Source organism: Tachypleus tridentatus, chromosome 3 (assembly GCF_004210375.1).
Source record: "Tachypleus tridentatus isolate NWPU-2018 chromosome 3, ASM421037v1, whole genome shotgun sequence".
NCBI classification, from domain to species: Eukaryota; Metazoa; Arthropoda; class Merostomata; order Xiphosura; family Limulidae; genus Tachypleus; species Tachypleus tridentatus.
Genome location: NC_134827.1, coordinates 61,951,862 through 61,968,734, shown reverse-complemented (window position 1 = coordinate 61,968,734; position 16,873 = coordinate 61,951,862). Strand labels below are relative to the sequence as shown.

Sequence of the window (16,873 nt, the reverse complement as noted above, 5' to 3'; positions counted from 1 at the left end):
TTAAATTTTAAATAAAACTGTTCCAAACTTTGCAAAACAGTACGCTCGGTCAGATAAAAGAGTAGCCCAAGAGTTGGCGGTGGTTGGTGATGAATATCTGCCTTCCCTCTTGTTTTACACTGCTAAATTAGAGATGGCTAGCGCAGATAGCCTTTGTGTAGCTTTGCGCGAAATTCAAAAACAACAAACGCTCGGTCAGTACGTCAGATCTGTTTGAAATTAAATTTAGATTTAAACTAAAACTATAATATTTCAGAAGAACAAGGGAACGTAAGTTGATATTATCCATTTTATCGTAAAGAAGTTTGAAAATTGAAGGCTTATATACGAAAAACATAATGAACAAATTCAAGATTAGTAGGGGCTATTTGCATGTAGCCCTCGTATACTTTGTATCATAAAATATTGAATAAAGTAATAATAGCATTTCAGAATGACATAACGTATAAATTATTTTCATTGTAGCTTGTGTAACTTCAGGGTATCTATAGCTTGTGTAACTTCAGGGTATCTGTAGTTTGTGTAACTTCAGGGTATCTATAGCTTGTGTAAATTAAGGGCTTGTAACTGGACGGCTCACATGTAGAGTGGATTATTGTTGGTATATAATATTTATAAATACTTTCGTACAACAACATAAATTTGTGATATGAAAAAACAAATAAATAACAAGTGCTTTAATGTTTCTGTTATATACACATTTATATATGTACAGAATAGTTTATGAAACACTCATAGCTGGTTTTCCTCTCAATTGTTTATTTCTATCGAAGCTTAATATCAATTTGTTCCAACATATTAATGAAAACAACAGAAATCTACCTTTAAACACTTAAGCACTTCCAATATAAACACAAAACCTCACCTCAGAAACCTTATTTTATGTTTCAAACGATATCAGCTTTGTTTATCAGTTTTGATAATAATGTGCTCTATTTCCATATGTATATACTCAAACAGTACATTATATTAAATGTGAGAACTAAACGAACCTAAGCGTCAAACAAAAACAACAAAATATTTTGTATTATTTGTAATGTAAGCAAAGGAGCAGGAGAAACGTAACCTAACCTACATATAGGAGAAAAATACATTCTATGGTAGATACTACAGAATGATAGAATGTCGCATCTGGAGCGTTATGATAACAAAATTTGATGGTTATATCTCGCTCGATTGAAGTCTCTGTTTACAATACTTGAACGTGGTAATTATAAACGTTAAAACTTTGATCAGACCATCAGCGACTAGTAAAGAGCAACAATCGTCGTATATACATGACAAATAAAACAAGGAAGTTATATCGAAGATGCAAGCTATATATATATATGTATATATTAACCAACAAGATAGAATATCATTTAATGTAAAGTGTATTCAGACTAGAATATTTAGTGTTGTTACGTATTGTATACATTTCAAAACAAGATGTATTTGCACCGGGAGTTAAAAGTACAGACACTAAAAAGTTTCTAGTTTAACAATAGGAAAACCGAAACGAAAATCCACAAAAGTTCCACAAAGATTTATGATAACAACAACAGCAACATACTCAGGCATTGAACATATAACTAGAATTATAATTCTTAAACTAATTTAAGTCCTTATAAATGTTTGAGTATGTTGCACGGCGAGCACGAGCTGAGCGGGAAAGGACTGAAAGCTATGGCGCCAAAAATTTGAAATTCGATACACTGTTGGGTAGGTGGGAAATAACCGACTGTCAGATTTTGTACTTTATAAACAAACAAATAGTAGGCATGTGAGAGTCTACGATCGTTGGGTATTGTTTAAATGAACAGAAAGTTGTCAAAATTACGTTTCATCTGATGTTGTCACTAAAAGAATTTGGCCTTCATTATAATAATAACACCTTAAGACGACATTGCTAGAAATATTTCTCTAAACTTTACCTTGAAGATTCTCTAACCTTGATCTACCAAATAATGTAAGAAACTTGTGTCCAAACATTTTTACTTGGCTGTATGTTAAATATAATCTTGATAGCAGAGACTCTCGAAAGACTGAGTTAAAAAAAATTAAATGTCCTTTGTTTCCTGAAAATCGTCGTTTTATAAATTTCTAAATCAAAACCAGGAACGTTTTTTTCTGTTTCCAACACAATAAACTTATGTCATCTTTTTTAACCTTGTTTGTTTGACGAGAGATGAAATGGAGATAAACACGATTAAAGATTACTGTCAAGTCTTTGATATCGTCCTACGTTTGACATTATCTTTAATCTATGAAAACAATAAGAAATGAATCTAGTATAAATATAAGACGAAGAACTGTCTCTTCACATCGTATCAAAGTCTTGAATATACAGTCAGTGTTTCTGGACAGATATAATTCTTGTTTCACAACATTATGAAGGTGGTGAGTATAATAAATACATCAGTATGTAGTTCTAATGTTGTTGGTTTTAAAAATTGTGTTGATATAATAAAAGTTACATTTAAAATATTTACGCGTAGTTTATTAATTTCGAGTGTCATAAACTTTCGAGAAGTAATATATCTCAGATTGTTGTTTGAGTCTAGAGGTGTTAAATCTACTTTACGTAGTGCTTAAAGTCATTCAGTTAAAGAATTTCCACAAATCCAATAACTTTCAGTCTTCGAATTTCTACGTAAAGCAAACTTCTAATACGTTCACTCAGTTTTCATTAGTAAATAATTTGGCACTGAAGTTGAACATTGTTTCTAATAATGAAGCAATCTACGTTCAACGAACTTTCACTTTATCTCGTAAATAAAACATTATCGGAGAAAATATTCAGTACTTTTTAAATAATATACGTAGCAAAAACAGACAAAAGATATATGAACTCAATGTTGTTTCACTTAAGGATGAAAGTAAAAACCAACAACAAAACAATTAATATAATTGGTTAACGTAAAACAAACAAAGATAAATCTTAGATGATAGTTAATATTTTAACAGTTCTCATATTGTTGGGAATATATATAGGTCGTTTTCGTTCTCCTTTTGGCTGTTGGTGCTTTCGCAGCAGGTGAAAGAGGCTATTCCTACAGCACTGGTGACTCTTCTGTGACCGTCCAGCACGACACCCTGCCCTATTCTCGCTACCAAGGTCTCTACAACTACGCCTATCCAGGTTACAATATGTATCCGTACAACCAGTACCATGGCTTAAATTACGCTCCACGCTATTATGGTGGTTACAATTACGGATTGGGTCACTACAACTACGCTGGCTATCCATACTACCGTGGGGCTCTCGGCCGTTTCTATTAAGAAGTCACGACGCGTAAATTCACTGACACGTATGTATTAGTTGTTTTATAACTTGGGTAGATACAAACTTTTTTTTGTAACATAAACACGAATCTAAGAAGAAAACCTTACGTCAAAATCTGCTGAAAATGCAAAAGTATTTATTTATAGTGTTTTTTATGTAATTAATTGTTATAAAAAGATATTAAATTTGCACTTAGACATTTTGTTATTCCAAGTAGATATGATTCTTTTAATTTTTATAAAGGAAGAATTATTTAAGCAAACCATTTTGAAACTATTGTAGTTTTAACATCTAGAAATATTAAAGTAGTTTGACAAACCACAAAACTATATAATGTGTGCTGAACATAAAACTAGTATATGTTAGGTTTATATGCTAATACAGTTTATATGTGGAAAATTTGAATATTATAAATGAATAAAATATAAACAACATGATTTCTTCCTCAGGACTTTAACCTCGTGATTGCCGATACTTGCTTGGAAAAATGGACGAATCTTACCTTTGTTTCCGGAAACAACTGTAATTAGGACTCATTGTTACATTTCTTCAGAAGTTCATGGATTAATAAACTTTACCTTTTATATTCTTTAGATATTAGTTTGTGGTTATTTTTATCAAAACCATTTTTACTGAACATAATTTCATTTATTTTCTAACCAAGAAAATGGCTGTTTTTTGTTTCTACGTGAACGCAAACGAAATACCTTTAAAACTTAACAGAGAGTTAAGTAATTTTTATCAAATTTGTTATTGATATAAATTTTATTTTTCAAGCATTAAACAAAAAAATCCACTATTTACGAAAGGTACTTAAAATACAAACGTAAGAATCTCACGGAACTTGGATCTTTGAAAGTGTGGTTATTATTTCGTCTGAACAAAATAATTCATGCACTTTGCCCATTAAAATATCGACCTCTGACCTCTCAATAATAACTTGTTATATGTTTATTGTGTATCAATGTGTTTTCCATCAAAGGCCAACTTTATCTTACGTTGAGAAAGAAAGACAAATAATCTCTTTTTGAGTATATGAATCATAAATAACATTCTACTTTTTACGTCTTGTTGATTCAATTGTTAACAAAACTTAATCTTTAAACAAATTAAGTCTGGCTATAAAAAAAACAATATCTGTACGCTTTTTCACAAAAAGCAAGTTAAATAAGAAATTACGTTTTTCAAAATAATTTGAATTATGAATTTACTAAATACATTTGAACTTTACCTTGAGAACAAGTTTTGTATTATAATTAAAAATTAAAATTGTTCACTATATTATCACACGATTTACTAAGAAATGACTCAGCTGCAAAGGTAAGGATTTTTTCGGCTAAAAGTCGAGTTTCTATACAGGCGATAGGGTCCCCCTCTGATACAGCGGTAAGCCTATGGATTTAAAACGCTAAAGTCAAAGGTTCGTTTCCCGTCGGTAGACTCAGTTGATGTGGTTGGCTTTGCTATAAGAAAATACACACATAGGTGACAGGCAAAATGCAGATAGAACATATCTTATGGTTTGTTCTTAACAACAAACTAACAAAACACACTTTTACCAATTGCATCACAGGGTTATATAACTCCGAGGAGAGAACCATATAACCTATTTAACCTCACAAACATCGTACGGATAAGCGTCTGCGCGAGTGTTAATTGTGTTAGATATATTTCCATAGTATCAAGGAAAAGTATATCTCATATTACCATTATCATAACCATAAATGTGTCTAAGGTAACTGTCATCAGTGCTACCACAAAAGATTACTGGTATGTTTGTGGAACCACAACGTCCCGGTCAGTGAGAATCTTGGGGCTGCCAGTAACACATTAAACAGGGAAAGTATACAACACGTTTGGAGAGAACAGCTTTTAGTACTTAAAATAATTTCAGCTCTGCTTGTGTCATGCACACACGGAAAACAGATTTCGAAACGGGCCCGGCATGGCCAAGCGTGTTGAGGCGTGCGACTCGTAATCTGAGGGTCGCGGGTTCGCATCCCCATCGCGCCAAACATGCTCGCCCTTTCAGCCGTGGGAGCGTTATAATGTGACGGTCAATCCCACTATTCGTTGATAAAAGAGTAGCCCAAGACTTGGCGGTGGGTGGTGATGACTAGCTGCCTCCTCCTAGTCTTACACTGCTAAATTAGGGACGGCTAGCGCAGATAGCCCTCGAGTGTCTCTGCGCAAAATTCAAAAAACAAACAAACAAACAAAGATTCCGAAACAGCTGTATATTTTATATATAACAATGTTATGCAGTTTTTATGGTACTTTTCGAGCAGAAAATGAGTCTGAATTTTTTTTTTCAACGGAAAAAATAATTTGGGGTGACTTTCTGACTAAACAAGACCCGTAGGTTTGTATACACGGACATCTGCGGGTCAACAGTTGGTGTTATGGCATAAAGACAGCTGACAATACACTATATGTCTTGAGAGAAATTAAAAATCCTCGATAATAGAAAGTCATCTTCTACATACCACAGTTATTCTATTGTTATAAAATAGAACAATCAGTTATAACATAAGGTATATAACACCGGATAAAATTAAAATTTAAAACATATATATAATTTGTATACATATATATATAATTTAACTTTCAGATTTCTTATATCTATTTTTACCTTTTTTTTTGGCCCCCAGTGGCTCAGCGGTATGTCTGGGAACTTATAACGCTAAAAACCGAGTTTTGATACCCGTGATGGGCAGAGCACAGATTGCCCATTGTGTAGCTTTGTGCTTAATTCAAAACAACAACAACCATTTATTTAGTTATTTAGACCACTTAACTAATTCGAATTATTAAAACACAAAAAAGAGACAACACACTTTTGGTGTTATTAACACCCAAAAATAAATAAAAATAGTAATTCTCCAAATAATAATTATTTGATTTACCTGAAAAATTGATTAGGTATTAACTACTTCCATCTTACCTTGAAATACAAGTTTTGGATTCTTGTTTGTTAGCCACAAGGGTACAATAGATTCTTGTTATTTTATTAGTTATATAACACATTGACGAAAGGATTAGACAATATTAAAATAATTGGCTTGTGTCCAAACATCATTACATGGTGTATAACATGGTGCATAATATGGTGTCTAAAACACGGTGTATAACATGGTAAATTGCATGGTGTATAACATGGTGTGTAACATGGTGCACAATATGGTATATAACATGATACATAACATGGTGTCTAAAACACGGTGTATAACATGGTGTATTGCATAGCGTATAACATGGTGTGTAGCATGGTGCACAACATGGTATATAACATGATGAATAACATGGTGCATTGCATACTGTATAACATGGTACATTACATGGTGTATAACATGATGCATAACAAGATGCATAACATGGTGTATAACATGATGTATAACATGGTGCATAACATGGTGTATAACACGATGTATTACATGATGCATAACAAGGTGCAAAACATGGTGTATTGCATGGTTATTGCATGGTGTATAACATGGTGCATTACATGGAGTATAACAAGGTGCATAACATGGTGTATAAAATGATGCATAACAAGGTGCATAACATGGTGAATAACATGATGTATAACATGGTGTATAACATGATGCATAACAAAGTGCATAACATAGTGTACAAAATGATATATAACATGATGCATAACAAGGTGCATAAAATGTTGTATAACATGGTGTATTGCATTGTGTATAACATGGTGAATTACATGGTGTATAATATGATGTATAAAATGGTGTATTGCATGGTGTATAACATGGTGCATTACATGGTGTATAACATAAAGCATAACAAGGTGCATAAAATGGTGTATAAGACGGTGTATTGCATTTTGCATAACATGGTGCATTACATGGTGTATAACATGTTGTATAACGTGATGTGTAACATGATGTATAACATGGTGCATTACATGGTATGTTGCATAGGGTATTACACGGTGCATAACATAGTGTATGACATGATGTACAACATGGTGCATAACATAGTGTATAACATTGTGCATAGCATTGTGTATTGCATGGTGTATAACATGATGTATTAGATGGTGCATAACATAGTGTATGACATGATGTATAACATGGTGTATAACATGATGTATAACATGGTGCATAGCATGATACATTGCATGGTGTATTACATGGTGTATAACATGGTGCATAATATAGTGTATAACATGATGTAAACCATGGTGCATAACATGGCGTGTTGCATGGTGTATAACATGGTGCAATACATGGTGTATAACATGATGCATAAAAAGGAGCATGATATGGTGTATAATATGATACAATACATGGTGCACAACATAGTGTATAATATGGTGTATAACATGGTGTATAACATCGTGCATTAAATGGTGTATGGCATGATGCATAACAAGGTGCATAATATGGTGAATAACATGATGTATAACATGGTGTATAACATGATGTATTACATGGTGCATAACATAGTGTATGACATGATGTAATACATGGTGTATAACATGATGTATATCATGGTGAATAACATGGTCTATAACATGATGTATCACATGGTGTATAACATGATGTATTACTCGATGCATAACAAGGTGCATAACAAGGTGCATAACGTGATTAATAACATCATGTATAACATGGTGTAAAACATGATGTATTACTTGGTGCATAACATGGTCTATAACATGATGCTTAACATGGAGTATTGTATGGTGTATAACATGGTGTATAACATGGTGCATAACATGGTGTATAACATCGTGCATAACAACGTGTATAACATGGTGTATAACATGATGTATAACATTTTGCATAATATGGTGTATAACATGATGTATAACATGGTGTATAACATGATGTATTGCATGGTGTATAAAAACGTTGCATTACATGGTGTATTGCATGGTGTATTACATGGTCTATAACATGGTGCCAAACATGGTGTATAAAAGGTGAATAACATGATGTATCACATGGTGCATAATATGGTGTATAACATGATGTATTACATGGTGCATAACATAGTGTATAACATGATGTATAAAATGGTGTATTGCATGGTGTATAACATGGTGCATTACATGGTGTATAACATGATGCATAACAAGTTGCATAACATGGTGTATAACATGATGTATATTATGGTTTATAATATGATGTATTACATGGTGCATAACATAGTATATAATATTATATATAACATGGTACAGAACATGGTGTATTGCATTGTGTATAACATTGTGCATTACATGGTGTATAACATGATGCATAACATGTTGTATAACGTGATGTGTAACATGATGTATAACATGGTGCATACCATGGTATGTTGCATAGGGTATTACGGTGCATAACATAGTGTATGACATGATGTACAACATGGTGCATAACATGGTGTATAACATTGTGCATAGCATTCAGTGTATTGCATGGTGTATAACATGATGTATTAGATGGTGCATAACATAGTGTATGACATGATGTATAACATGGTGTATAACATGATGTATAACATGGTGCATAGCATGATGTATTGCATGGTGTATTACATGGTGTATAACATGGTGCATAATATAGTGTATAACATGATGTAAACCATGGTGCATAACATTACGTGTTGCATGGTGTATAACATGGTGCAATACATGGTGTATAACATGATGCATAAAAAGGTGCATGATATGGTGTATAATATGATATAATACATAGTGCACAACATAGTGTATAATATGGTGTATAACATGGTGTATAACATCGTGCATTAAATGGTGTATAGCACGATGCATAACAAGGTGCATAATATGGTGAATAACATGATGTATAACATGGTGTATAACATGATGTATTACATGGTTGCATGGTGCATGACATGATGTAAACATGGTGTATGACATGATGTAATACATGGTGTATAACATGATGTATTTCATGGTGAATAACATGGTCTATAACATGATGTATTACTCGATGCATAACAAGGTGCATAACATGGTGTATAACATGATGTATAACATGGTGCATAACATCGTGTATTGCATGGTGCATAACATGCTGCATAACATGGTGTATTGCATGGTATATAACATGGTGCGTTCCATGGTGTATGACATGATGCATAACAAGGTGTATAACATGATGTGTAATGTGATGTATAACATGGTGCATAACATGGTATATTGCATGGTGTATAACATTATGTATTACTTGGTGCATAACATAGTGTATGACATGATGTGGAACATGGTGTATAACATCGTGCATAGCATTGTGTATTGCATGGTGTATAACATGGTGTATAACATGATGTATTACACGGTGCATAACATAGTGTATGACATGATGTAATACATGGTGTATAACATGATGTATAACAGGGTGAATAACATGGTGTGTAACATGGTGCGCAACATGGTATATAACATGATGCACAACATGGTGTTTAAAACACGGTGTATAACACGGTGTATTACATCGCGTATAACATGGTGTATAAAATGATGAATAACATGATGTATTACATGTTGCATAACATGGTGTATAACATGATGTATTACATGGTGCATAACATAGTGTATGACATGATGTAATACATGGTGTATAACATGATGTATAACATGGTGCATAGCATCGTGTATTGCATGGTGCATAACATGGTGTATAACATGATGCATTACATAGTGTATAACATGATGTGTAACATGGTGTATAACATCGTGTATAACATGGTGTATAACATGATGCATAACAACGTGTATAACATGGTGTATAACATGATGTATAACATTTTGCATAATATGGTGTATAACATGATGTATAACATGGTGTATAACATGATGTATTGCATGGTGTATAAAATGGTGCATTACATGGTGTATTGCATGGTGTATTACATGGTCTATAACATGGTGCCAAACATGGTGTATAAAAGGTGAATAACATGATAAATCACATGGTGCATAATATGGTGTATAACATGATGTATTACATGGTGCATAACATAGTGTATAACATGATGTATAAAATGGTGTATTGCATGGTGTATAACATGGTGCATTACATGGTGTATAACATGATGCATAACAAGTTGCATAACATGGTGTATAACATGATGTATATTATGGTTTATAATATGATGTATTACATGGTGCATAACATAGTATATAATATTATATATAACATGGTACAGAACATGGTGTATTGCATTGTGTATAACATTGTGCATTACATGGTGTATAACATGATGCATAACATGTTGTATAACGTGATGTGTAACATGATGTATAACATGGTGCATACCATGGTATGTTGCATAGGGTATTACACGGTGCATAACATAGTGTATGACATGATGTACAACATGGTGCATAACATGGTGTATAACATTGTGCATAGCATTGTGTATTGCATGGTGTATAACATGATGTATTAGATGGTGCATAACATAGTGTATGACATGATGTATAACATGGTGTATAACATGATGTATAACATGGTGCATAGCATGATGTATTGCATGGTGTATTACATGGTGTATAACATGGTGCATAATATAGTGTATAACATGATGTAAACCATGGTGCATAACATTACGTGTTGCATGGTGTATAACATGGTGCAATACATGGTGTATAACATGATGCATAAAAAGGTGCATGATATGGTGTATAATATGATATAATACATAGTGCACAACATAGTGTATAATATGGTGTATAACATGGTGTATAACATCGTGCATTAAATGGTGTATAGCACGATGCATAACAAGGTGCATAATATGGTGAATAACATGATGTATAACATGGTGTATAACATGATGTATTACATGGTGCATAACAAAGTGTATGACATGATGTAATACATGGTGTATAACATGATGTATTTCATGGTGAATAACATGGTCTATAACATGATGTATTACTCGATGCATAACAAGGTGCATAACATGGTGTATAACATGATGTATAACATGGTGCATAACATCGTGTATTGCATGGTGCATAACATGCTGCATAACATGGTGTATTGCATGGTATATAACATGGTGCGTTCCATGGTGTATGACATGATGCATAACAAGGTGTATAACATGATGTGTAATGTGATGTATAACATGGTGCATAACATGGTATATTGCATGGTGTATAACATTATGTATTACTTGGTGCATAACATAGTGTATGACATGATGTGGAACATGGTGTATAACATCGTGCATAGCATTGTGTATTGCATGGTGTATAACATGGTGTATAACATGATGTATTACACGGTGCATAACATAGTGTATGACATGATGTAATACATGGTGTATAACATGATGTATAACAGGGTGAATAACATGGTGTGTAACATGGTGCGCAACATGGTATATAACATGATGCACAACATGGTGTCTAAAACACGGTGTATAACACGGTGTATTACATCGCGTATATAACATGGTGTATAACATGATGCATAACATAACAAAGGTGCATAACATGGTGTAAAATATGATGTATTACACGGTGCATAACATAGTGTATGACATGATGTAATACATGGTGTATAACATGATGTATATCATGGTGAATAACATGGTGTATAACATGATGTATTACTCGATGCATAACAAGATGCATAACGTGATTAATAACATCATGCATAACATGGTCTATAACATGATGCTTAACATGGTGTATTGTATGGTGTATAACATGGTGTATAACATGATGTATAACATGTTGCATAATATGGTGTATAACATGATGTATTACACGGTGCAAAATATACTTTATAACATGATGTACAACATGGTGCATAACATGGTGTATTGCATGGTGTATAAAATGGTGCATTACATGGTGTATTGCATGGTGTATTACATGGAGTATAACATGGTGAATAACATGGTGTATAACATGGTGCATAATATGGTGTATAACATGATGTATAACATGATGTACTACATGGTGCATAACATAGTGTATAACATGATGTATAAAATGGTGTATTGCATGGTGTATAACATGGTGCATTACATGGTGTTTAATATGATGTATAACATGGTGCATAGCATGATGTATTGCATGGTGTATTATATGGTGTATAATATGGTGCATAATATAGTGTATAACATGATGTAAACCATGGTGCATTACATGGCTTGTTGCATGGTGTATAACATGGTGCAATACATGGTGTATAACATGATGCATAAAAAGGTGCATGATATGGTGTATAATATGATATAATACATGGTGCACAACATAGTGTATAATATGGTGTATAGCATGGTGTATAACATCGTGCATTAAATGGTGTATAGCATGATGCATAACAAGGTGCATAACATGGTGTATAACATGATGTATTACATGGTGCATAACATAGTGTATGACATGATGTAATACATGGTGTATAACATGATGTATAACATGGTGCATAACATAGTGTATAACATGATGTAAAACATGATGCATAACATGGTGTATCAAATGATGTATAACATGTAGCATAACATGGTGTATTGCATGGTATATAACATAGTGCATTCCATGGTGTATGACATGATGCATAACAAGGTGTATAACATGATGTGTAATGTGATGAATAACATGGTGCATAACATGGTGCATAACATGGTGTATAATATGGTGTATAACATTATGTATCACATGGTACATAACATAGTGCATGACATGATGTGCAACATTGTGTATAACATGGCGCATAGCATTATTTATTGCATGGTGTATAACATGGTGTATAACATGATGTATTACACGGTGCATAACATGGTGTGTAACATGGTGTATAACATGGTGTATAACATGGTGCATAACAAAGTGCATAACATGGTGCATAACATGATGTATTACATGTTGCATAACATGGTGTATAACATGATGTATAACATGGTGCATAACATGGTATATTGCATGGTGTATAACATAGTGTATGACATGATGTGGAACATGGTGTATAACATCGTGCATAGCATTGTGTATTGCATGGTGTATAACATGGTGTATAACATGGTGTATAACATGATGTATTACACGGTGCGTAACATAGTGTATGACATGATGTAATACATGGTGTATAACATGATGTATAACATGGTGAATAACATGGTGTATAACATGGTGCATAACATGGTATATAACATGATGCATAACATGAATTGTATAAAACATGGTGTATAACATGATGTATTACATGGCGTATAACATGGTGTATAACATGATGAATAACATGATGTATTACATGTTGCATAACATGGTGTATAACATGATGTATTACATGGTGTATAACATGATGTATAACATGGTGCATAGCATCGTGTATTGCATGGTGCATAACATGGTGTATAACATGATGCATTACATAGTGTATAACATGATGTGTAACATGGTGTATAACATCGTGTATAACATGGTGTATAACATGATGCATAACAAAGTGCATAACATGGTGTAAAATATAAAGAAATTACACGGTGCATAACATAGTGTATGACATGATGTAATACATGGTGTATAACATGATGTATACCATGGTGAATAACATGGTCTATAACATGATGTATCACATGGTGTATAACATGATGTATTACTCGATGCATAACAAGATGCATAACGTGATTAATAACATCATGCATAACATGGTCTATAACATGATGCTTAACATGGTGTATTGTATGGTGTATAACATGGTGTATAACATGATGTATAACATGTTGCATAATATGGTGTATAACATGATGTATTACACGGTGCAAAATATACTTTATAACATGATGTATAACATGGTGCATAACATGGTGTATTGCATGGTGTATAAAATGGTGCATTACATGGTGTATTGCATGGTGTATTACATGGAGTATAACATGGTGCAAAACATGGTGTATAACATGGTGAATAACATGAAGTATAACATGGTGCATAATATGGTGTATAACATGATGTATAACATGATGTATTACATGGTGCATAACATAGTGTATAACATGATGTATAAAATGGTGTATTGCATGGTGTATAACATGGTGCATTACATGGTGTTTAATATGATGTATAACATGGTGCATAGCATGATGTATTGCATGGTGTATTACATGATTGTATAACATGGTTGCATAACATGGTGTATAACATGATGTATAACATGGTGTATAACATGATGTGTAATGTAATGAATAACATGGTGCATAACATGGTGCATAACATGGTGTATAATATGGTGTATAACATTATGTATTACATGGTGCATAACATAGTGCATGACATGATGTGCAACATGGTGTATAACAGGGTGCATAACATGGTATATTGCATGGTGTATAACATGGTGTATAACATGATGTATTACACGGTGCATAACATGGTGTGTAACATGGTGTATAACATGGTGTATAACATGGTGCATAACAAAGTACATAACATGGTGCATAACATGATGTATTACATGGTGTATAACATGATGTATAACATGGTGCATAGCATCGTGTATTGCATGGTGCATAACATGGTGTATAACATGATGCATAACAAAGTGCATAACATGGTGTATAAAATTATGTGTAACATGGTGCATAACATGGTGTATAATATGATGTATTACATGGTGCACAACATAGTGTATAATATGGTGTATAACATGGTGTATAACATCGTGCATTAAATGGTGTATAGCATGATAAATAACAAGGTGCATAATGTGGTGAATAAAATGATGTATAATATGGTGCATAACATGTTGTATAACATGATGTATTACATGGTGCATACATATTGTATAACATGATGTATAACACTGCATAACATGGTGTATAACATGATATATTACATGGTGCAAAACATAGTGTATGACATGATGTAATACATGGTGTATAACATGATATATAACATGGTGAATAGCATCGCGTATTGCATGGTGCATAACATGGTGCTTTATATGGTGTATAACATGATGCACAACAAGGTGCATAAAATGGTGTATACCACGGTGTATTGCATTGTGTATAACATGGTGCATTACATGGTGTATAACATGATGCATAACATGGTGTATAACATGATGTGTAACATGAAGTATAACATGGTGCATAACATGGTATATTGCATGGTGTATTACAAGGTGCATAACAAGGTGTATAACATGATGTATTACATCGAGCATAACAAGGTGCATAACATGGTGTATAACATAATGCATAACAAGGTGCATGACATGGTGTATAACATGATGCATAACATGGTGCATAAGATGTTGCATAACAAGATGTATAACAATGTATTACATGTTGCATAACATAGTGTATCACATGATGTATTACATGGTGCATAACATAGTGTATGAAATGATGTAATATATGGTGTATAACTAGATGTATAACATGGTGCATAAAATGGTGTATAACACGGTGTATTGCATTGTGTATAACATGGTGCATTACATGGTGTATAACATGATGCATAACATGGTGTATAACATGATGTATAACATGGTGCATTACATGGTGTATAACATGATGCATAACATGGTGTATAACAGGGTGCATAACATGGTATATTGCATGGTGTATAACATGGTGTATAACATTATGTATTACATGGTGCATAACATAGTGTATGACATGACGTGCAACATGGTGTATAACATGATGTATTACATTGTGCATAACATAGTGTATAACATGATGTATTACATGGTGCATAACATGGTGTATAACATGATGTATAACATGGTGTATAACATGGTGTGTAACATGGTGCGCAACATGGTATATAACATGATGCACAACATGGTGTCTAAAACACGGTGTATAACACGGTGTATTTCATGGCGTATAACATCGTGCATTACATGGTATATAATATGATGTATTACATGGTGCATAACATAGTGTATAACATGGTGTATAACATGATGCATAACATGGTGTATAAAATGATGTATAACATGATGTATTACATGTTGCATAACATGGTATATAACATGATGTATTACATGGTGCATAACATAGTGTATGACATGATGTAATACATGGTGTATAACATGATGTATAACATGGTGCATAGCATCGTGTATAACATGGTGTATAACATGATGCATAACATGGTGTATAACATGATGTGTAACATAATGTATAACATGGTGTGTAACATGGTGTATAACATGATGCATAACAAAGTGTATAACATAATGTATAAAATTATGTGTAACATGGTGCACAACATGGTGTATAATATGATGTATTACATGGTGCACAACATAGTGTATAATATCGTGTATAACATGGTGAATATCATCGTGCATTAAATGGTGTATAGCATGATGCATAACAAGGTGCATATTATGGTGAATAACATGATGTATAATATGGTGCATAACATGGTGTATAACATGATGTATTACATGGTGCATACATATTGTATAACATGATGTATAACAGCGCATAACATGGTGTATAACATCATGTATAACATGGTGTATAACATCATGTATTACATAATTCATAACATAATGTATTACATAATTCATAACATGGTATATAACATGATATATTACATGGTGCATAACATAGTGTATAACATGATGTATAACATGGTGCATAGCATCG

At 33.0% G+C, this 16,873-nt stretch overlaps 2 long non-coding RNA genes across 2 annotated transcripts in view; one reads left to right on the top strand and one right to left on the bottom strand.

Moving 5' to 3' along the window:
- The window catches only part of LOC143246970 (uncharacterized), a gene marked incomplete in the record, with an annotated part of 413,509 nt that overhangs the window by 263,422 nt on the left and 133,214 nt on the right, over positions 1-16,873 (bottom strand).
- LOC143246967 (uncharacterized) lies at positions 2,242-3,858 on the top strand. The gene is made up of 3 exons (XR_013026282.1): positions 2,242-2,379; positions 2,974-3,290; positions 3,715-3,858. It is a non-coding gene; the product is annotated as an uncharacterized LOC143246967 (long non-coding RNA).